The following is a 22,636-nucleotide window of genomic DNA, read 5'->3' as shown; positions in this document are numbered from 1 at the left end:
AATTAGGCCGCCCGTTGAAAATAACGGAGCCTTAATGACTTTTCTAGGGGGGCGTCAATGAGTTGGAACGACACCGAGAAGACAAAATCACAAATCTATTCCAACAAATGTAATTAAGGTTTGATTATCCCCCTGGGTGCTGAGGAGATCGGCAGCGTTGAGTGAAGGGACAAAAGACACGTGAGAGGGACATTTGGGGGACCGGCGCAGCATCCCGTCGGAAAATGATTGAAATGTTGGCTTCCGAATGCTACATTCGCACTTTATAATTCTCAGTTAAAAATCAGAGCAGCTCGGTAACTTTGAAGTGTTGTAAAAGAACGGAAGGGACTAGAGGGAGAAACAAAAAAAATTGGGGTGGGGGGTGGGGGGCAGTTTGGGTTGGCTGTGATGCCAAAACCACAAGAGAGGACTTGGCCCGCCTCGCTGGATGCCGGATCACACAAACGCCGACTCCCACGCTAATAAGTGAGCTTCATAAACTGCAATTAAAACCCCGGGCACTAATTTGGTGGAAATGGAAGTTGGTTATATAAAAAAAAGAAAGAAAAAAAGTATGTCAGGGAAACAAGGCAAAGAATAAGAATGGAATGGAAATTCCTTTGCCGTTTCTTTTTACATTTACCCAAAATTGTAACTGTCTGAAATTCATATTTTTCTTAGGGCAGTCTCTAAGCACTAGATTGTAAATATTGTGCCGATTTATCTTGACAGTATTTTCTCTTTTTTCTCTTTGTATTAGATGTTTACTCTGGAGTCCCAGGTCTAATCTTGTTAAATACAATGCCAATTCAATTCAAGTCAATATTCAGAAAGCACTGATGTTTGATTTGTTATTTTTGAGTCGAATGTATAGATATATCCATCAATCCATCCATTATCTCCCCCTTACCTGAGATCGGGTCGCGGTGGCAGCAGCCTTAACAGGGAAGCCCAGACCTTTCTATCCCCAGCCACTGCTTCTAGCTCATCCGAAAGGATCCTGAAGCGTTCCCAGGCCAGCCTAGAGACATAGTCTCTCCAGCGTGTACTGGGTCGTCCCCGGGGACTTCTGGCGGTGGGACATGCCCAAAGCAGTTCCTGAGGGAGGCGTCCAGGAGGCATCCTTGTCAGATGCCCGGGCCACCTCAACTGGCTCCTCACAATTGCGGCGGAACAGTGGCTCTACACAGAATCCCTCCCGGATGACTGAGCGTCTCACCTTATCTCTAAGGGAGAACCCAGCCCCCCTGCAGAGGAAACTCATTTCAGCCACTTGTATCTGGGGTCGTGTTCTTTCGGTCATAACCCACGGTTCATGACCATAGGTGAGGGTAGGAATGTGGATCGACCAGTAAATCGAGAGCTTTTCCTTTCGGCTCAGCTCCCTCTTCACCACGACGGACCGGTACAGGGTCCGCATGACGGCAGACGCTGCACCGACCCTTCTATCTATCCCACCCTCACTCATGAACAAGACTCCAGAATACTTGAACTCCTCCACTCGGGGCAAGATCTCATTGCCACCCTTATCCGACTGAGTACCATGGTCTCGGACTTAGAGGTACTGATCCTCATCTCGGCCACTTCATCCTCGGCTGCAAATAGCTCCAGTGAGAGCTGAAGATCACGGCCTGAGGAAGCCAACAGCACCGCATCATCTGCAAAAAGCAGAGATGCAAAGCTGAGGCCCCCAAACCGGACCCCTCCCCCACCAAAGCTGCGCCTAGAAATTCTGTCCATGAAGTCAACTTCCCCTGGAAAATAATCTGACTTACTGACGGCAATGCGGACAAGACTCTGGCACCGGGCATACATACATAGAGATATGAGAGCCCACCTCAGAGTCCCCTAGTTCTGCTTCCTCAGAGGAAGACGTGTCGGTGGGTCTGAGGATGTCTTTGAAGTACTCTTATTCACAAAGTCCCGGGTCGAGGTCAGCAGTGCCCCATCGCCAATCCTACACCAACTCGGGTTCCTTCCCCGCCAGAGAGGTAACATTCCATGTCCCAAAAGCCAGTTTCTGTAGCCGGGGATCGGCGCGCCAAGGACTCCTTCTTTGGTTGCGACCCAGCTCTTTACGCACTCAACCCCTTTGGCCCCTCCCACGTGTGGTGAGCCCATGGTAAGAGGGACCCACGTCATCCCTTCGCTCTGTGCCCAGCCGAACCCCGTGAGCAAAGGCACCAGGCGCTCGCCAGTGGACCCCACCTCTAGGCCTGCCTCCAGAAGGGGGCCCTGGTAACCCGCGTCCGGGCGAGGGAAAATCGTGGACCAAAGTTTTATGTCGTCATAAGGGGTCTTTTGAACTGCGTTTTGTCTGGCCCCTCACCTAGAGCCTGTTTGTCATGGGTGACCCTACCAGGGGCTTAAACCCCCGACAACATAGCTCCTAGGATCATTAGGACACACAAACTCCTCCAACACGATAAGGTAGCAGACAATGGAGAAGATATCATACATATATACGTATATACATATATACGTATACAGTCAACATATATACATATATACGTATATATACATATATACGTATATATATATATATATATATATATATATATATATATATACATATATATATATATATATATACATATATATACATATATATACATATATACTGTATACATATACATACACATATATATGTGTATATATATATATATATATATATATATATATATATATATATATATATATCTCATCTCATCAGCTGAACCGCTTATCCTCAGTAGGGTCGCGGGGATGCTGGAGCCCATCCCAGCGATCATCGTGCAGTGGACACCCTGGAAAGGTTGCCAGCCAATCGCAGGGCACACGGGGACAGACAACTCACTTGCTCAGTCACACCTAGGGACAATTTGGACCGGCCAATTCACCTGAAATGCATGTTTTTGGAATGTGGGAGGAAACCGGAGTGCCCGGAAGAAACCCACGCAAGCACGGGGAGAACATACAAACTCCGCACAGTAAGGCCGGGAGCTGGATTTGAACCCACTCAGGAGGTTCCCACGACCTCAGAACTGTGCCGCACACGCGCGAACCACTGCGCCGCCGTGCTGCCCTATATATATATATACATATATGTATATATATATATATATATATATATATATATATATATATATATATATATATATATATATATATATATATATATATATATATATATATATATATATATATATATATATATATATACATATATGTCACGGACCAGGGCAGGAAACAGAATTTAGAGCCCACTCGCGTAGCGTACTCATAATTTATTAGGGGGAGGAGGAATGCACGCACACTCGATCCAGGGATCGATGGTCGCAGAAGTGGATTGAAATCCAAACAAAAGCGTGATAAAAATCAAACAAATCAGGCCAAAAAACAAAACAGGATCAAACGCAGGCAATTTCACAGACTAGGCATTTCACAGAGTTTAACATGAGTCTTGCAGAAGTTTCACAGAAGTATCACAGACCCTCAGACAACTAACGGCTTAGTTCTAAGATCTTGGGAACCTCCTGTGTGTTCAAATCCAGCTACCGGACTTACTGTGTGGAGTTTGTATGTTCTCCCCGTGCTTGCGTGGGTTTCCTCCGGGCACTCCGGTTTCCTCCCACATTCCAAAAACATGCATGTCAGGTTAATTTGCCGGTTTACATTGTCCCTAGGTGTTAATGAGCGAGCGAGTGAGTTGTGTCTGTGTCCCCTGCGACTGGCTTGCAACCAGTTCAGGGTGTCCCCTGCCTACTGCCCGAAGATAGTTGGGCTGGGCTCCAGCACCCCCGCAACCCTACTGAGGATAAGCGGTGCAACTGTGATGTTTGTGACTTAATAATGTGTAATATATTTAGAGTTGGCAGCACGGCGGCGCAGTGGTTAGCGCGTGTGCGGCCCCCTAGCAGTACAAAAAACCTTGTTCAATAAACAAAAACATCAATAATTGAAAATTTAGATTAGGGGATGGTCTAATAATAGTCTGTAGTCTGTAATAGTATGTTGTCTGTGCAGCCCTTTGAGACTCTTTGTGATTAGGGGCTATACAAATAAACATGACTTGACATTGCAGAATCAATACGTAGTAGTCGCCGCCATGTTTGTCTGGCATCTTGCTGCTACACTGTGTTGTTTGGGTACTGTTTTTTGTTTGCATTAGACAATACAGAACCATATAGTAGTCAAATACGCATTAAACAATGTACCTTTAAAGGGAAAGTGTGTAATAGTAAGTGCCTTCTGGTGGTCCCAAAAAAACGCTCATTGAGTTAAAAAAAAACATATTGATTTTCATACTAGGCAAAAATACACAAACTATTATACCAATATTATTTTTTATACTAAAATAATGGATCCAGAAATCTGTATTTCTTTTACATAGTGAAATCCCTGCCTAATGTCACCACCATGTTTGTCTGGCAATTTGCTTCTGTGCTGTGCTGTGTGGCACTGGTTTTCATTCACATTGGACAATGCAGTGGCATAGAGTTCTAAAATTACACACTGGGGCTTTTTTTCAAACCTTTCAGGAGAAACATCACATGATCAACTTAATGGAAATTGTCAGGTTGGGAGGAATGTTTTAGTTCCTAACGGTATTAAATCATGCCATTACATATAGTGAAATACATAAACCAACCCCCCACCAGCCAAGCCCATCCCGCCCAGGAAAATCTAGAAATGAGGCTGGAACAGATTAACGCCATTTGCGTTCATTTCAATTGAAGAAGACGATTTAGGACACAAGGTCAGTCAGAGTATAAATCGAACTCCGATCTCAGGGTGCCACAGCATATATTTCAATTATCGAGAGCTAAAATAAAATATGGTTGTTTTAGAACAACTATGCAGGAACTCCAGAGGGAATGTTTGGTCCACACAGGAGGGGCACTTCCGACACGTCTTCCTGGTGAAAGTATCGTCTAACCAGCTCGTCTTCCCAGTTAAAAAAACACTATAACCCACTGGGCTTTTTTTAATCTCCGTTCTTCACGCTACTCGTTCGTAGAACTTTCTCAAATGTCGTGTGTAAAATTGCAAATCTTTCAAACGAGTCATTAAACAAGATCCAGTGTCACTAGCTGAGAGTTTTTTTTTTTTCAAATGTGTATTTCAGAGCTGGAATGAGTCACTTAAACAGTAGAGTACATATATGTACTCCGCTCCAGGTTGCTGGTTGATTATAGTGCTTGATTGCGGCAGCAAATGATAAAAATTGCTGATCATACCTGGCCTGCTGTGAACTTGTAATTATATTATCCCTGTGACAACATGATAATAACATAGTAATAACACAGTAATAAAATTATATATGTTGGTATCTAAGAAATGCAAATCAAATTAGTATATTGTTTTAAGTGGTATATTTTTCAGACTGTAAACCACCCAAAAACCCCTATTGGGCCAGAAATTTCAACGTGTGTCTGATAATCCAGTGTGCCTTATATGCAGACAAAATTAGAAATTCAATAACATATTTGTGCATTTATTGATCACTCGATGAATTATCACTGACCACACTTTACAATGGCGGCAAAGGTGATTGAACAGGATGGCATTGGTAAGATCTCTGAATCCGAACCAGGGATCACAATTGCGTAATATCGAATGAAGCTGGAATCAAACCCAGGTTGGGGTTTGGGGTTTTTAAGGGTTATTGATCTATCTTCGTTATTCATTATCCGTTATCGGTCAGTTCATAATACGCTACAAAGCCTAGGAGCCGGGACACTTACTCTCAGCCAAAAGGCCAAGCTAAGGTCCTAGCCCTAAAGCCTTGCTGCGATCATTGCGAATGCACCGTTCCCGGAGGTACTGCAATACCGGGCCGATGCGTGGAGTGGACAGAACAAGCTCTTATTCCATCTTGTGGCAAGTGAAGCACCGAATCCACGAGGGATACAGATGATACATGAAAAGGCATTAGGTTTTATCTTATTATCGCACTATTCTTAATCATGGTACAATGTGACATTCAAAATTTCAGAACAAAAGTTTTTCCAAAGTGATTTAGGTCCGTCTCATCTCTGAACATCAGGACAACGCTTTAAACTTAAAAATGACAGTGACCAGAGGATGAAAGTGCTGTATGTGAGCCTGATCAGGAGTCTTCTCTTGCTACAGTTAGCCATGGAAACCAGAACTATCTGTTTCATGAGGAGAAAGAAACCCTTGCCCCCCCAAAAAAGGCTGGAGAGGGACAGGCACCACCAGGCTGTAGTTGCCCAAAACGCACCACAGGAAGTGGACAACTCTGATCGGTAAAAGATCCGTGAACCAGATATGTTGGAGACAGGATAACAGAAAGTGCTTATAAATCGGTATACATTTTTTTTCACTTTTTCTCAGCTCCACCTAAGCATTGTAAGTTACAATTTGAATACAAGCAGCCATGTGTTTATTTATATCTTTCAGGACAACCAAATTACTTCCCACAATGCCTTTTTCTTCATTCAGTTCAGAACGACCAGAATACTCACCAGAATGCCTTTCTTTTCATTCAGTTCACTTTGTGAGTTAGCAATACATCACTGTATTTACAAAAGTCAATTCCATTGAAGTTGGGAAAAAGTTTAAAATGTCAGTAAAATTAGAATAGAATGACTTGCAAACCTTTTCTAACCCATATTTAAATGAATACACCACAAAGACAAGATTATCCATGTTCAAACTCATAAACTTTATTTCCATAAGCAAATAATGATAAACTTAGAATTTTATAATTGCAACAAGTGCCAAAGTAGTTGGGAAAGGGGCTTCTTCACCATTGTGTTACATCACCTTTCCTTTTAATAACACTCAATAAACGTTTAGGAAGTGAGGAGACTAGTTGTTGAATCGTTGATAGTGGAATCCTTTCCCATTCTTGCTTTATGTACAGCTTCAGCTGTTCAACAGTCCGGGGTCTCCTTTGTCTTATTCTGCGCTTTATAATGCGCCACACATTTTCAATGGGAGACAGGTCAGGACTGCAGGCAGGCCAGTCAAGCACCCGCACCCTCTTACTACGAAGCCACGCTGTCGTGAGACGTGCAGTGTGTGGCTTGGCATTATCCTGCTGGAAGAAGCAAGGGCGCCCATGGTAAAGATTCTGTTTGGATGGCAACATACTTTGTTCCAAAACCTGAATGTACTTTTCTGCATTAATGGTGCCTTCACAGATGTGCAGGTTACCCATTCCTTGGCCACTCATGCACCCCCATACCATCACAGATGCTGGCTTTTGCACTTTGCGTGCATAACAGTCTGGGTGGTTCTGTTCTTCTTTGGACCGGAGGACACGACGTCCACAATTTCCAAACACAATTTGGAAAACTGACTCATCAGACCACAGAACACTTTTCCACTTTGTATCAGTCCATTTTAGATGGGCTCGGGCCCAGAGAACCCTGCGGCGTTTCTGGATGTTGTTGATGAATGGCTTACGCTTTGCAACATAAAGTTTTAACCCACACTTACGGATATAGCGTCGAACTGTATTGACTGACAGTGGTTTTCCAAAGTGTTCCTGAGCCCATGTGGTGATGTCCTTTACACATTGATGTCGGTTCTTAATGCAGTACCGCTTGAGGGCTCGGAGGTCACGGGCATTCAATAATGGTTTACGGCCATGCCGTTTACGCACAGTGATTTCTCCAGATTCCCTGAACCTTTTCACAATATTATGGACTGTAGATGATGATATCCCTAAATTCCTTGCAATTGTACTTTGAGGAATGTTGTTTTTAAACTGTTCAACAATTTGCTCACGCAGTTGTTCACAAAGAGGTGAACCTCGCCCCATCCTTGCATGTGAATGACTTAGCTTGTTCGGGTCTCCCTTTTTTATACCCAGTAACAACTCTCACCTGTTGCTAATTCATCTGTTCACCTGCAAATAGTTGGTTGATTTCCATTCATCCACTTTCTGAGTAGTTATTGACACCTGTCCCAACTATTTTGGCACGTGTTGCTGTCATCAAATTACAGAGTTGATGATTTTCTCCCAAAACAATAAAGTTTATGAGTGAAGACAATAAATATGTTGTCTTTGCTGTGCATTCATTTAAATATGGGTTGAAAAGAATTTGCAATTTACTTGGATCAATTTTTATTTGCAATTAACACACTTTCCCAACTTCATTGGAATTGAGTTTTGTAATTGGTCCCGAACTTTTTCTGTACAATGGACCCGTTTAATGTCTGACAATATTTTTGCGGCCAGGCCCAACAATAATGATAAATCCTAATCCCTTTTCATGTGTTGTCTGCATCTCTAGTTGTCTTGTTGATTGGATTTGAATTTGATTCCCGTTGCATTTGATGTTAATGCACTTGTGATCAGTGATCTACTCTTACAAATATAGTACTTTATTATTTAGGTGCAACTCTAGCCCTTATTATAATCAGAATTCTATGCGCCTTACAGTCTGGTGCGCCTTATATAGAAATACAAATATCCCAAATGACTATTATTTGGGGGTGCACCTCATAATCTGGTACACCTCATATTCCAGGAAAAACTGTACAATTATCACCTGCATACTAAAAAGCCAAATCAGCATTGAAAGGCGCCGGAAACGGGCATGACGGGCTCAGAGATTAAGGTCACAATCTCTTATTTGGATTGGAGCCAGTTGTCACATGATGCTAATGGCGAGGCGAGCGAAGCGTAGATAGGCTGGCAGATGTCGGCGTCCCCGTCGCCAGACACTTCTTCTCGGTCCAAACAGATGGAGAATGAAATACGGAGAGCTGGCCAGAGCTTTGAAGTGTCCTCGAATATTCCAAGCACTCTTCCTTTACTATTACATACCACACTCTATAGATTATGTTTCCTCATATGGGACCTGGAGGAATAGAATGTTAAAGGGACACATCAACTGGAAAACATGAGAAACGCAATATAAATAGTAGAAAGTGTGTTTCTAAAGAGAGCAAAAAATAATATTTACTACACAGTAGACCTTTTTTATTCATTAGATCCTTTTTGTAATCGTGTATCAATTACAAAATGCATCCGGGCACGGGTGCTGTGGAATGCTCTTCCCCCTGAGATGCGTTCTGCAACCTCAGTGGAAATGTTTAAATCTAAGCTCAAAACACACTTCTACTCTATAGCATATGAATAACATATTCTTTTCTTTGACAATATCTCTGTATTATTTGTGATTGCAACATCCTTTGCTGTCTGGTAATCCTGAAAGGGGGATGCCACATGTGCGGTCCCTTCTCAAGGTTTCTTAATTTTCCTCATGTTGAGGTTTTTGAGTTTTTCCTTGCCCTCATGTTGGTTCCAGATCAGGGGATGGTGTAATAATAGTCTGAAAAAAAATAGTCTGTGTTATAACCTGTGAAGCCTTTTGAGACTCTTTGTGATTAAGGGCTATACAAATAAAAATGACAATTTAGAGCTGGGACGGCTAGTTGCGCGCTGGCATTGTGTGTCCTCGAATAGAGACAGATCTTTACGATGGTTAAAATAAGACCGTCCCGGATGTAGTGGGTTCTCACGAGTTGTGGCTCCAAAGTCATCCATTTCATGTCGAATGGACCTGGCGTTGGCAAATACAAGGTCTGCAGCCGTTAGCAGTAGGCCTGACCAGAAATACTGCTCTTGCCTTTCACCCAGACGTCCTCTAAGTTGCTTCTGGAACCCCATAATAAACCCGCGAAGCACCCGCTGGTGATCAGCATTTCTTCGAGTTTCCTTAGAGTCCGACCTAATTGATGAATTTGTTTTTCAATGTAACGAACCGCCCCTTCCCGGCTCCTGTCGACCGCGCATAACCACCCCCGGCTGTCACAGTCGCATATGCAAACAGTCACACCCATCCAGAACACTCACACACAATCTGCCCCGTGCAGCACTTACTCTGTGCTCTCTCTGACCACGATATACGATACGTAGGAATAAATACAATAAAGACAATTCCGTTAGAAGTGAACCAGCGATAACCAAAACGCGAAGTAGCGAGGGGTGTCTCTTTTGAGACGAAAAATGCAATCTGAGGAATCGCTTCCAGCAGTTGTGTAACTCTTCTATGACGATGTCCTCATGACTGGTATTTATGCCCCCCAGGTGGCCAAGTAGGCAAACCAGGAACTACAACATATTAGAATATAGTGATTTATATTTATTTAGACTCTACAAGCATAACAGCCCAGCATTGCCAGGCATGGCGTTGCCTGCCTGGGCGTAGTCGGACAATTTATTTGAGCAGGGTTGTTGGGCCGTAGTTTGTTGAATAAGCGCAAGGGAGCCAGTCGGGAGTGCCAAAGAGCAGCATGACCGCATGCAGCTTCAGAGCGGCTTGTACATGAAAGCAGATGTTTATCAATTTTGTTATTATTTATTGGGGGTGCCTTGACATGAAAACTAGCTAAAGACACTCCCAGAGGTCTAAAGTACAACTTTGTGAATCTTAACGAAAATTGGTTCAGCCGTTTCAGAGTTTATAGGCCACATATGAACACACACACGCAATTCAGGATTTTTTTAAATAGTCTAGAATTGATACATTTATGTAAGTATAATATTAGTATTTTTAGTTATAGATTTTAATATTCTAATTTTTGAATTTGACTATTCGGTTCATCTATTGATTTTGCAAAAAATAGGAAATGCATGTTTTTTTTTCCCAAATATATATATATTTCTAAATCATTTTTGAGTATTTGAAAACATTTTGATCCAAAGGTACCTAAATGGTTGGTTGGATCCCTTGAGCACTATGTCAGGAGGACCAGAACAGAGCAGGAGACCCCAGAGCGTTCGTTACAAGTCTTTTATTTGGGGAAGCGTACAGGGTTAGCAGGAAACGTGATGACCGTCGAACGTCAGCAGCAACGCCGTGAAGACAACTTCGGAACACGTAGCCAATCGTAGCGTGGGACGGAAGCAGGTCGAGTTTACCGGGACTGGAGAGAAGATCGTAGCGTGGGACGGAAGCAGGTCGAGTTTACCGAGACTGGAGAGAAGATCGTAGCGTGGGACGGAAGCAGGTCGGATCGGAGGCAGGCAGGCAGAATCAGGTAAACAAGAAGGCACAGGTAATCGGGAGAGTCATACGGGGTACAGAAGTAATCCTCCGACAAAGAGGTCTCCGCGTAGCGTGCTTAAAAAGGGAACATAACCCAATCAGGAAGCGCATTCCAGCGCGCCAGATGATTACCCCAGGTGGCTCCACTTGGGTAATCATGACACACTAGGGTCGTAGGGGCACCATTTCCTGTGGTGTGTCTTGGCAGAGTAGAGCCTGGTGGCACCCATTCCTCATATTGGGAGAATTGTATGATATTCATTATTTAACAATTCATCAATTAGTTATTATAGCACTTTTTAACTTTAAATGCGTAAAAAAAGCTTTTTTTTTACAACATCTCGAATCAGGGCCGAGTCTTAAATTGAGCCGCTCCAAAAACGAAAAATGAGAACTCCAAATCTTTCCGTCTTTTCCGGCGCTCGTTTTGAAGGACGAGAGAAGAGCGGCTTTAAAAATTTTGTGCAAGCGTCGAAGGCGCCAGGAGAGTTTTTTGGGATCCAGCTCAGGCGAAGAGAAGCGCTCGCTCAACCAAAAAACTTGGCGGAGGTTAGACGAGGACGCCGATACTCAGAACATGTACTCGTGTTGTAAAAGTAAAGAGCGGGGAAGAGGAAGGAGGGGACAACAGGTTGCTGGGTTTGTTTATGCCCTAAAAGCTCTCGTTCCTTCTGAACTGCTCTCCCCCCTGCCCAAATGAAGATTTCCTCAGAGATGCTAACGAGTGCGTTCCCTTCGTTTTTGGGGAGGGCGTCAAAGCGCTCGTTTTTGCGATTAGCCACTCAGCCGAAAACTCTGCCGTGGGGGGCTGCGAAGAACTCAAGGTCACCTTTACGAGACGAGCCATGTTTTGCAAAATTTGACGCACTTCTTTGACAATCCAATTAGCGATACAAAACATTAAAGGTGGGGTCTGCAACTTACAAATATTCTTCTTGCTGACACCATCCTCTAGCTAAAATCAATATTGCAGCCTCGGTCATGCTCCTTTTGATGCACATGCGAGTACAGACGCTCCCATGCTTACGAACATTCAAATTACAAACAACGGTACATACGAACATTTTTTGGGGATGTCGAAAAATATCCGCACACTGCTGTAAGTTAGATGTGAACTTTTTCCGAGAAGAGGACAGTAGTCCTTCTTTCCGCTATGTGGCGCTGTAAGAGCTCACCCAGCATCTTTTTCCTGTCACAGTCCATGTTCGTGTGTAAACATACTGTACTGTATCTCCAGCGCAATAAGAACTTTAACATTTTCATTATTGAATGTCTTGTGCATCCATTCAATATGGTTGGTGTATAGTGTGAAGAAGAGGCAAGCTGTTTCATTTGAAATGAAAGTGGAATAAGAAAGCTTGATGTGGTTGAGAAAATGGTTGGACCGCTTTTTTTTTGGCCACTCTCTACCACGGAGGAGGATCTCTTGAAGCTCATCTTCCAAAAGTTAAATGTAACTTTTATTCATCTTAATATAGCATATTATTTGATTAAATGTTTATTTTTGAGTACAAAACAATACAGGTCACTTACACAAGCCTTAAACATACTTATATAAACTTTAAACATAAATTCCATACAAAATATAGCACTGACGCAACTTACGAACAAATTCAAAGATCGTCTGGAACGTATCTCGTTCTTAAGTAGGGGAGCGTCGGTATATAAAATTCTTGAATAAAGTCTTCCTTTTTCATCTCTTATGGGGCTCGGCATTTGGACTGTATTTGATACTGTCCTTTTTTTACGCACCCATTTTCATCCTAGAATAAAAGACACCTCAAACTACGCACCTCACACCTTTGAGGTTGTGCAAACCACGGCCCAGGGGCCATTAACTCTTACAGGGACCCACATTTCAAATCAAAAATGATATTACGTGTTTTATGCTCCATCCACGCTTTTCACAAACTTTCTTGAAATAAATGTGTAATATTTTTGTTTTGAATTGTCCAAGTCTTTACGCCTTGCCCTTTCTATTTTTCTCTATTCTAGCTACTCTTGGATTCATCAGATTATGTTCAGGACACTGCAGTTTTGCAAACAAGAAAATTGTTTTTCCTTTTTTAAAGCACATGTGAAAGGAGTAAGGCCTCCGCCAAGGTCAGCATGCAAACAGCCGGCCGGCAAGCGCATGATGCATGCCGGTTATTATCCGGGACAAGGACGCTCACTTTCAGCATCAAGGCAAATTTGCTGTGACCTACAAGCGGGAAATGATTCAACTTCCCGTTCGAATATGAGAACGTCGTTCATCTTCAGATCCAACGTCGACAATAACCCTTTTTCATAAGCCGATTTTCTCGCATTCACGATAAAGCTTGAACGGGTGATGCGATTTGGATGGAGATGAGGAATTGTGATGAAGAAAAGAAAGACGAGCAGGAGAACACAAATGATGAGTGGCTGGCTTGGGGCGGGGGATCAACAACAAAACACGGCAGGCACTCAAACGAGGGGCCTTCAAAAAAAAAGGGGAAATTAGAAGATCTTCCTTTTCTTGAGAAGGCTAAAGGAGAAAAGCTCGTGTTTTATGGCTCGTAAACAATATCCTGCATTCCTTCTGCGCCCCTCGCCCCCCACCCGCATATGTTCTAGTGCATGGGTGTACTCACACGCACACCCAAAAAAAAAAAGCGAGTTACACATGAAAGGATGGCGGCCTGTGAGAGTATGTGTCTTTTTATCAGGTGAGGGTGAAGCAGAGAAGGGGGGGGGCAAAAGATTTATCTGCCTCTGTCGGAAAACTTTGACCCCCGAGTTGTAAATCTGTCAGCGGAGTCTAGCCACCTCAACAGGAAACGCGGAGAGGAAAGGAGAGGGGGAGGGCGGGGGAGTAAGTGTTGAAGTTGGTATGGGCATGGGCATGGGAGGGAGGCAGAAGGCACATCCACGGATTTAAGCCTTTCAAAAGGGCCACCTTTCACAGCTTGAAAGCACTTCACTCCCGCCATGTTTACGATAAAGAAAAGCTGGCAAAACTACCCCTTTGAACCCAACTCAAACCCTAACCTTAACATTAACCTTAACCGTAGTCCTTACCCTAACATTAACTCTAGCCCAGACTTAACTCTAACTCTTACCCTAACACGAGCCCTAAACCTTACCCCTAGCCTTATCCTTATCCTAACCGTAGCCCATAGCAACAGGCAGCTCTTTGGCCCGCCCTACTGGCCCCCTGGCGCTTTTTCAAAAATGTTCGATAATCAGGGATGTGATTTGACCAAAGTGAAATTATCTGAAAATTAGCGGGGGGGGGGGGGGGGGGGGGGGGGGGGGGGGGGGTGATTGCTAGCTGGGGGGGGGGGGGGGGGGGGGAAACCAGGTAGGACCAGGGCAGTAAAAAGTACAATAAGTATAGGCCCTACAGTAAAGTGTTGGTGTAATGTACACATGAAAATCTATTATTGTAATTGTTAAATATTTATGGCCATTTTTATTACGTTATAATATTTTCGAAAAAAATGGGAAAACTGTCAAATAAATTTGAAAAGTTTACCACCTACCTCAAAATTCACGACTCTATCAGCAACTGGTACAGGTTGTTGGGGTGGATCACGTCTCTTTATTACCGCTTCCGATTGTGATGTCAATAAGGGATGGAGGCCGTAAAGTTTTGGAGTTTTCGTTTGGGCACCGAAACTTCCAGCGATGGAATAATTTGTCGTTCTTGACTGGAGTTCTTTCACGTGTTTTTTGCTCTTTGCGTGACTTTCAAGAGCTTTGAAACCTCTCCCACCATAGTCGATGGTATCATGACACCAAATGCAAAGTGCTTTCCCGGCACGATCGATCTTCCGAATAAAGTCATTGAACAAATTCGTCACAGTCTTCTTTCCAACATTCGTAGATAATTCCTTCTCCAACCAGTCCCATCGAAACTTGTTTTTTACAATCTTATCAATTTCTTTAGCTCGCGGAGCATCTTTGCGTTCGATCACGGACATCTTTCTTTAAACACCCGGCAAAAACGTGTGAGAAATGAACAATGGCACACTCCTATAACAAGCGCGTTTATTGGTCAACACGAGACTTCAACCAATCGCAAGTACGTTTCATTTCAGTTACGGAAACACTCAAATGGCATGCTGTCGAGACGAAATCGTTTTTTTTTACCAATTAAAACACCGGAAATTTTAAAATTTTATTTTTGGAGATAAAAAAAGCGGAATTCCGCGAATTAGCGGAAAAATCACATCCCTGGATAATGGAAAATTATATGGTTTCTGTCGGAGGGAAACATTACACAACCCTTTTTGTTTTCCACTATACATATATATATATATATATATATATATATATATATATATATATACATACATATATATGTATATAAAGATGCAGGGCACACAGGGACAGACAACTCACCGGCTCATTCGCTACTAGGGACAATTTGAACCGACCGGTCAATCAACCTGACATGCATGCTTTTAGAATGTGGGAGGAAACCGGAGTGAACCCACGCAAACACGCAAGCACGAGAAAAACATGCAAACTCCACACAGGAAGATTCGATCTCATGACCTCAAAACTGTGCCGCGGACGCGCTAACCACTCACCTGCCATGCTGCTCTATATACAGTATATACATGCAATATGTGTTGCATTCTTTAAAGTGCTTATAATATTGGTGGTTTTCAAATAGTGGGATGGGCCTCCCTGAGGGGGCGCGAGGCTCTATTTAGGGTCAAAAATCATTCTACTATAAAATCACAATGACCCAGCTATTTTCAGAACAGGTCCGCAGGCACCTCAACTGTTCTTAGGGGGAGATCCCTGCTTAAGACTGCTAAAAGGTATTTTTTCACAGATTGAGTCGTGTAAATACCGTATTTTCCGCACTATAGGGCTCACCGGGTTATAGGGCGCACCCCCAAATAATAGTTTTTGGTCCTATATCTTCCATAGATAAGGCGCACTGGATTATAAGGCGCTACAATGGGAACGTCGACAAAACAGTCAGATGATTCAGTCAAACTTATTACCCCCTTAACATTCCGAAAGCTTGCAAAGAAGCAAATACGTGTCGTAGACACGTGCGGATGCGGTGTCCGTACGATGTCACTCAAATGCATTGTTTCAAATATCATTCGTAAGGTTAAAGTCTTGGGATTCAAGAAATGCCAACCATTCCTTAGTTTCTATTTTCTTTTTCGCTCGCAACTTTACTGTGCATATGGCAATAAACACTTGGAATTGAGTTTAATTCACTCAACTCATCACAGCAACATCAAGATCGTTCTAAAACAAGATACCGGGAAAATATAGCTCACCTAAGTTCTCACGTTCAATAATGATACGCAATCATGGTCTTCTTACAACCGTGAGTGTAGTAAATCCAGGAGAGTAAAATATTTACAAATACAGACTAATGAAACATGTTTCTTTATGGCGTAGTTTAGCAAGCTTGCTATTCAGTCATCTTTTTCGGCCAATTGCAGGGTTTGTTTTGGCCCTCTAGCCAATCCGAGGCTCCGAATAACTTCAGCCAATAGCGACCGATTTAACGGATGATTGACACATCTTTTTCGGCCAATTGCAGGGTTTGTTTTGGCTCTCTAGCCAATCCGAGGCTCCGAATAACTTCAGCCAATAGTGATCGATTTAACGGATGAATGACACATCTTTTGCAGGGTTTGTTTCGGCTCTCTAGCGGCTAGAGTCTAGCCTATCCGAGACTCCGAATAACTTTAGCCAATAGCGATCGATTCAAATGATGATTGACACATTGGTTAGCCAATGAAACGCCGGTATATAAATCCCAGCATACACCGCGGACTACTCCACGATCGGGGGAAATCGAGTCGGCGGCTGTTGCGTAAGTTGTGAGACCTTGCGATTTAATATTGAGCCATATATAAGGCGCACTGTATTATAAGGCGCATGGTCAGCTTTTGAAAAAAATTAAGACTTTTAGGTGCGCCTTATAGTGCGGAAAATACGGTAATCATTATTTGAAGGCTTCCAAAATAAATGCTGATGTCTTGATTAGCTTTAACGCTAGCATGTTTTATGTCAAGCACTTAATGTGTTTTTAGTTGTACAGTAAACTCTAAAATTCCCCATTTCTTGTGTGCACCGGCAGCGAACAAGAAAATCAGTGGCGTCATGGACTAGATAATTTCTAACAGCGGGCACAAATCGTGCACGCAAAAGTGTGAGTGTGCAAACGAGGCCAAACCAGGTCAGAGCTCAGACAGACAGCGCTCGCTGGCTCGCACGTCACATGACTGCGCAGGAGGGATTTTCGTGCTCCCGCTGACTGGCTGAAAGAGAGAAAAAGAAAGAGGTGTGAAGCCCTAGTCACGCCATGCTAGGTTGCGCGCTTTTTTACTTCTGCATGCACAAGCACCAGCGGCGTGACAGGCATCCAAAGACCAGTTGATGAAACCAAACACAGCAAATGAAAACAAAAAAATTCTGTTTGGCTGACTGCAATTTTTTTCAAATATTGACCCTCTTCTAGTCAAGTCATGTTTATTTGTATGGCCCACTATTACAAGAAGTCTCAAAAGGGCTGTGCTGACTAGAGAGAACTGATACACCATCCCCTGATCTAAAACCTACATGAGGGAAAGGAAAAACTCAAAACCTCAGCATGAGCTATTTTTTCTATTGTCATTATTAACTATGTTTCTGTATTTTTACTTTCCTTTAAAAAGTATATTTAAGATGGGGAAAAATATCATGTCAATGGAGGCCAATATGCTTTACCTGAAATTCTATTAAAGTTAGAGTCCTTAACAATACAGTGGAGTATTGTTTATTAATCATATTTACTGCGTTTTTTTATTATTCCAAGGAGAGACTCTGCGACAGCATTTTGCAGAAGCAAAATGGAAATCACCTATGTAGCAAAGCGGCAGATCTTGTTTTTTTTTCTTTTTTTAAATTTCTGATTTATCGTTGAATATCACTGTTATTCTCATGTTTATTTTTTTAATTCATTAAAAAGATTTACCATTTATGTTAAAATGTTTTAATTTAAAATATTTACAAATAATTTGTTTGTTTTTCTTTTAATCTTCATATTTAATTGTTTTTGTTATTTGTCAAAAATATATTTATTTATTATGAAAAATATCTATTTATTCAATACGTTTTTTCTTTAATATATTTATTTGAATTATTTATGTATTTTTATCCTTAAATGTTTTTTCATCTTTATTTTCTTTTTAAATATTTTAATGACATTTTCATTTATGTATTCATTTTTTATCTTAAAAGATATTTAATTTCAATGAGAAATATGTATTTATTTAGTGTATTACATTTTTCTAAATATTTATCAAATGTATTTATATATTCAATTAATGTATTTCTATGTTTATTCATTTATTAAAAACTTCTTCTAAAATTGTCTTAATGTTTTTTTTCATTTAATTTACTTTCATTTCTATTTACTAAAATTAGTTACTAAAATTATTCATTATATTTTCATGTTTATTTTTATTATTATTTTAAACTATGCCTTTCTTATGAGACATATAAATGTATTTATTACATTTATTTCTTTAATATATTTATTAGAATTATCTATGTATTGATTACATTTACATTATTTTCATGTTTAAGTGTTTATTAAAATCATGTACTACAATTATATACCTTTTTTATTTACTTTATTTGCATGTTTATTTATTCAAATCATTCAATAAACCTATTTATTTTATTTTCATGCTTGTTTTTAAAAAACTACTGAATTTCTTTTTTTTATATAAAGGATATATGATGAGTATACAGTATGATACAGTATATAATTAATATCTATTTTTTTATCCATAACATTTATTTATTTAAATTATTTATTGAAATTCTGTATGTATTTATTTCACTCCATTTATATTCACGCTTATTTATTAAAATAATTTACCTGAATTATTTATGTGCTATATGTTATGTTTTTATCTATTTAAGTTAGCTTTGGTCCTCCACACCAGACCAGCAGGCAGCAAGTTTTGCTCGATCATGTAAGTGTGCACACAGGAACGTGTGTTGGCACCAGGCGGGGTTGGCGGGGGCGTTTAGGGGGGCGAGAGAGGGCATTAAAGGCCACATTGAGGGGAACTTGTTATGCTAAGAGATCTTTCATTGAAAGGGGAAGCGAAAGGCGATGGCTGCAGCTGCTGCGGTGATCCAGAAGAGAAAGGAAGCCACGGGCACGAGCGCTGCCGCAATTATGGGGCTTAATGCATGACACTCGCGTGTTTTTTCTTCTTCTGCAAAAGCAGAAATGAGGTCCGTGTACATGTGAGTCACTGGTGCCCTTCAAGCTTAACCACTTCACACTCTGGCACTTATGAATCAAGATCGATCTGTGCCTTCTCTCACCAAAAACACTCAATGATTCACTCATTCATTTAGTGCAGGAACTTTAATCTTCTCTTCACTAGTCTATGAATTAAAATGTAGAAAATAAATCGTGTTATTTCAAAAATGAGAAAAGACTCTCCTCAAACCCTTCAAGGCCAGACGTTTCTCTCAAATGGGAAGTGCGGGTGCCAGACAATTTTTGCCATTTGGACTCATTTTTTAAGAGCTACAGAAAAGTTAATTCTGTAGCTACAGAGCCATAGGACATATCAAATGAAAGCTTCAATTCTCATCTTGCATTAGAAAAAAAAGTGTGTTTCAATCTTATACCATTATTTAGTAAACAACTGTTGAGCTGTAATAAGTTTCTTGTAAATACAATTATAATATAAGAAAAACATTTTTTTGTGAAAGGAAACATTTTAAGCAGAACTGTCACTTGGGTGCTTTTTGCATTTGTGGTACCTCCGATATCTAAACAATGCTTTCCATAAACACAAGGGCACTTTGCTTGCAAAATCACATTTTATTGAAAGAACCCTGAACTTATGCATGAACTTTGCAAGAACTTTTCAGCGCTCAATGCTTCCAGTGACATGATCACGCAATTTCAGTCACTCGGCGGGCGCCCGCACACACTCAAATGCTGGGTAGAAGAAAGCAAAGCAACAAGAAGAAGTTGGGGGGTCCTCGATGTGTGGACAAATATTTAATCAAAGCAACTGCCATCTAATGGTGATTTATCATACTGAAATTATTCGCAGAGGCCTGGTACTTACTGATCAGCAGTGCCAAAACCTTTAGGATAGAAACCGGAGTGCCCGGAGGAAACCCACGCAAGCACGGGGAGAACATGCAAACTCCGCACTGGAGGATTTGATCCCATGAATGTGCCGCAGACGCGCTAACCATTCAGCCGCCGTGCCAAATTAATTTGTCATTTCTGGGATATTTCTCGATTCCAGTCATTGGAATCGATATAGAAACACAGGTGTGTAGTGATACTGAGCCATCACTTCGTGTGTATCAAAGTCAACAGATTATGGGAAATACAGTTTTGGGTCAATGCACTCTTGGTTCATTATTTTTTAGATGCTCAGACATCGCAGGCCAGATAAAATGATGTGACAGGCCTCATGTGGCCTGCAGGGCTCGAGTTTGACATATGATCCTCGCCGTGAACCTCATGTATGCTAATATAAATAAAGATTCTTTGACCTGCAAGTATTTAAAAACTGCATGTTTGTATAATAGTGGGTGTATTTGACTGCCCAAGACAGTATACATGATGCAATTGTCTGGACAAAGCATCAAGGCAGTATGGGATGGAAACCAGCACAGAAAAGTAATGACACACAATCCCCAAGGTATCACCACAAACATCGAGCTAGAACCTGTCACCAAATTTAAATATCTTGGAGCCCTCATGTCAGAAGAGGGGTCAGAACCAGAAATCTTGGCCAGGATAGCTGAAACCACAGCTGCACTTTCCAGACTAAAACCCATCTGGAGGGACAAGAACATAGCAGTGAAATCTAAGATCAGACTGATGCAAGCACTGGTTACTTCCATCTTCCTCTATGTTTGTGAATCATAGACTCTTACTGCAAAACTGGAAAAGAAAATCAGGCCATGGAGATGCTATGCGACAGGAAACTTCTAGGCATCAGCTACTGCCCCCATGTGACAAACGAAACGGTGCGCAACACCACCAGAGGGCCCATTAGACCCTACAGAGAACTGTTGTCAACTGTGCATGGACGGAAACTTCAGTGATACGGTCACATCACAAGATCATCAGGTCTGGTCAAGATAATTCTCCAGTGCACAGTCCAGGGGGGTTGGAGTAGAAGAAGAACGAAAAAGAACTGGGCTGACGGCATTAAGGAATGGACTTTTGCCAACTTTACCAAGACCCAAAAACGGGCCAGGAACAGTCAACAAACAGAAAGCTGTTCAGATTTGCATCTTCATTGGTCCCTCATCGACCCATCAGGTTAAGGGATCCGTGAACTGTGATTTTACTTATTATTCAAATCAATACATATACATTTTAAGAAGCACTAAAAATACAAAATGTTCCTTTAAGACGAGATAAACGGCTCTCATACCAAGCAATCTCTAAAGTCAGTACAGCAAAAACCCAGTTAGAAAATTTGGGCTGCAAATTTCTTCCTTCCCGAAACAGATAATTGAACTCCTTTGAACTCTTAATTTTCCTTTCGTAACAATAACTTTTAAAGGTCGTTTCTGGCAAAATGATATAATTCTAATTAAAATAGTCAGATATTTTTTCCCGTTTTTGGTCTTTTTTTCACATTTTACTAGCAATACAAGTTTAAATTTCCGTCAAATTAAATAAGTATAAAGACTCAGAATACTTATCAACCTGTTACTCGAAAATCTTTATTTGCATAATTTATCAATTCTAGAGCTTGGTGCATGTTAGAAAGATTTTTCCTATATTTTTATATTCAATTTTTCCCCTTTGTATGCATTTCAACGGTTGTTTTTTGTACACAGAATTTTGTTCAGTCAGTCTGGGGTCCAAACTGCAGACAGAGTAAGAAAACAAGCCAAGTGGAGGTTGACGTTGGATTGAACCCAAAAAAAAAAAAAAAAACACCCCCCACCCATGGGTCTTAAGCCCCAAACTCCACTATGAAATCAACGTTGGGGCCTGCAGGAAATGAGAGATCTCCACAGAAGATAGGCAAGCTTGGGGAAAAAGATACCGTGTAAACCTTTGCTCACTTTTCGCATGGAACCTTTTTTTTAAGCTAAAGTGGCGGGGGAAAAAAGTTGTTAAGCACTCTAGTCACAAGACTCGTCGTCATTGTAAAGACTCAATAGAAGTACTTAGAGTGAAGAACTAAAACTTAATTTTGCTATTGTAATAGGCTCGTGATTTTGTTTTAACATTCAAAATTGGGGGGAAGAGGAAGGCGGGATTTGGGAATTGATAAAAAAATATTGGTGAAATGCACTTTCAACTTAATATTTTTTTTAAATGATTGAAAGTAACTGAAGAATGTTAATTATTTTAATAACTTAAATAATTGTAAATAATAATTTAAATAAGTTAAATAATTATCTAATTTTAATCATTTTGAATAAGAATTTGAAATGATTATAATCCTAAATATTTTCATAAGTTTTAATTCAACATTAAACAGTAATAATTTATCACATATAGCTCAGGAGGTAGAGCGCTCGTCTTGGGATCAAGGGATCCCAGTTCGAATCCCGGCTCGTCTGTGTTACATGTCTAAGTGTCCTTGGGTAAGACACTGAACCCCTGATACCCCCGATAGGCAGGTCAGCGCCTT

This window comes from Urocampus carinirostris, chromosome 19, assembly GCF_059441175.1.
Source record: "Urocampus carinirostris isolate Australia breed hairy pipefish chromosome 19, RoL_Ucar_1.0, whole genome shotgun sequence".
Lineage (NCBI taxonomy): Eukaryota > Metazoa > Chordata > Actinopteri > Syngnathiformes > Syngnathidae > Urocampus > Urocampus carinirostris.
The sequence above is the reverse complement of the archived record's forward strand: the minus strand, read 5'-3'. Positions refer to the sequence as shown.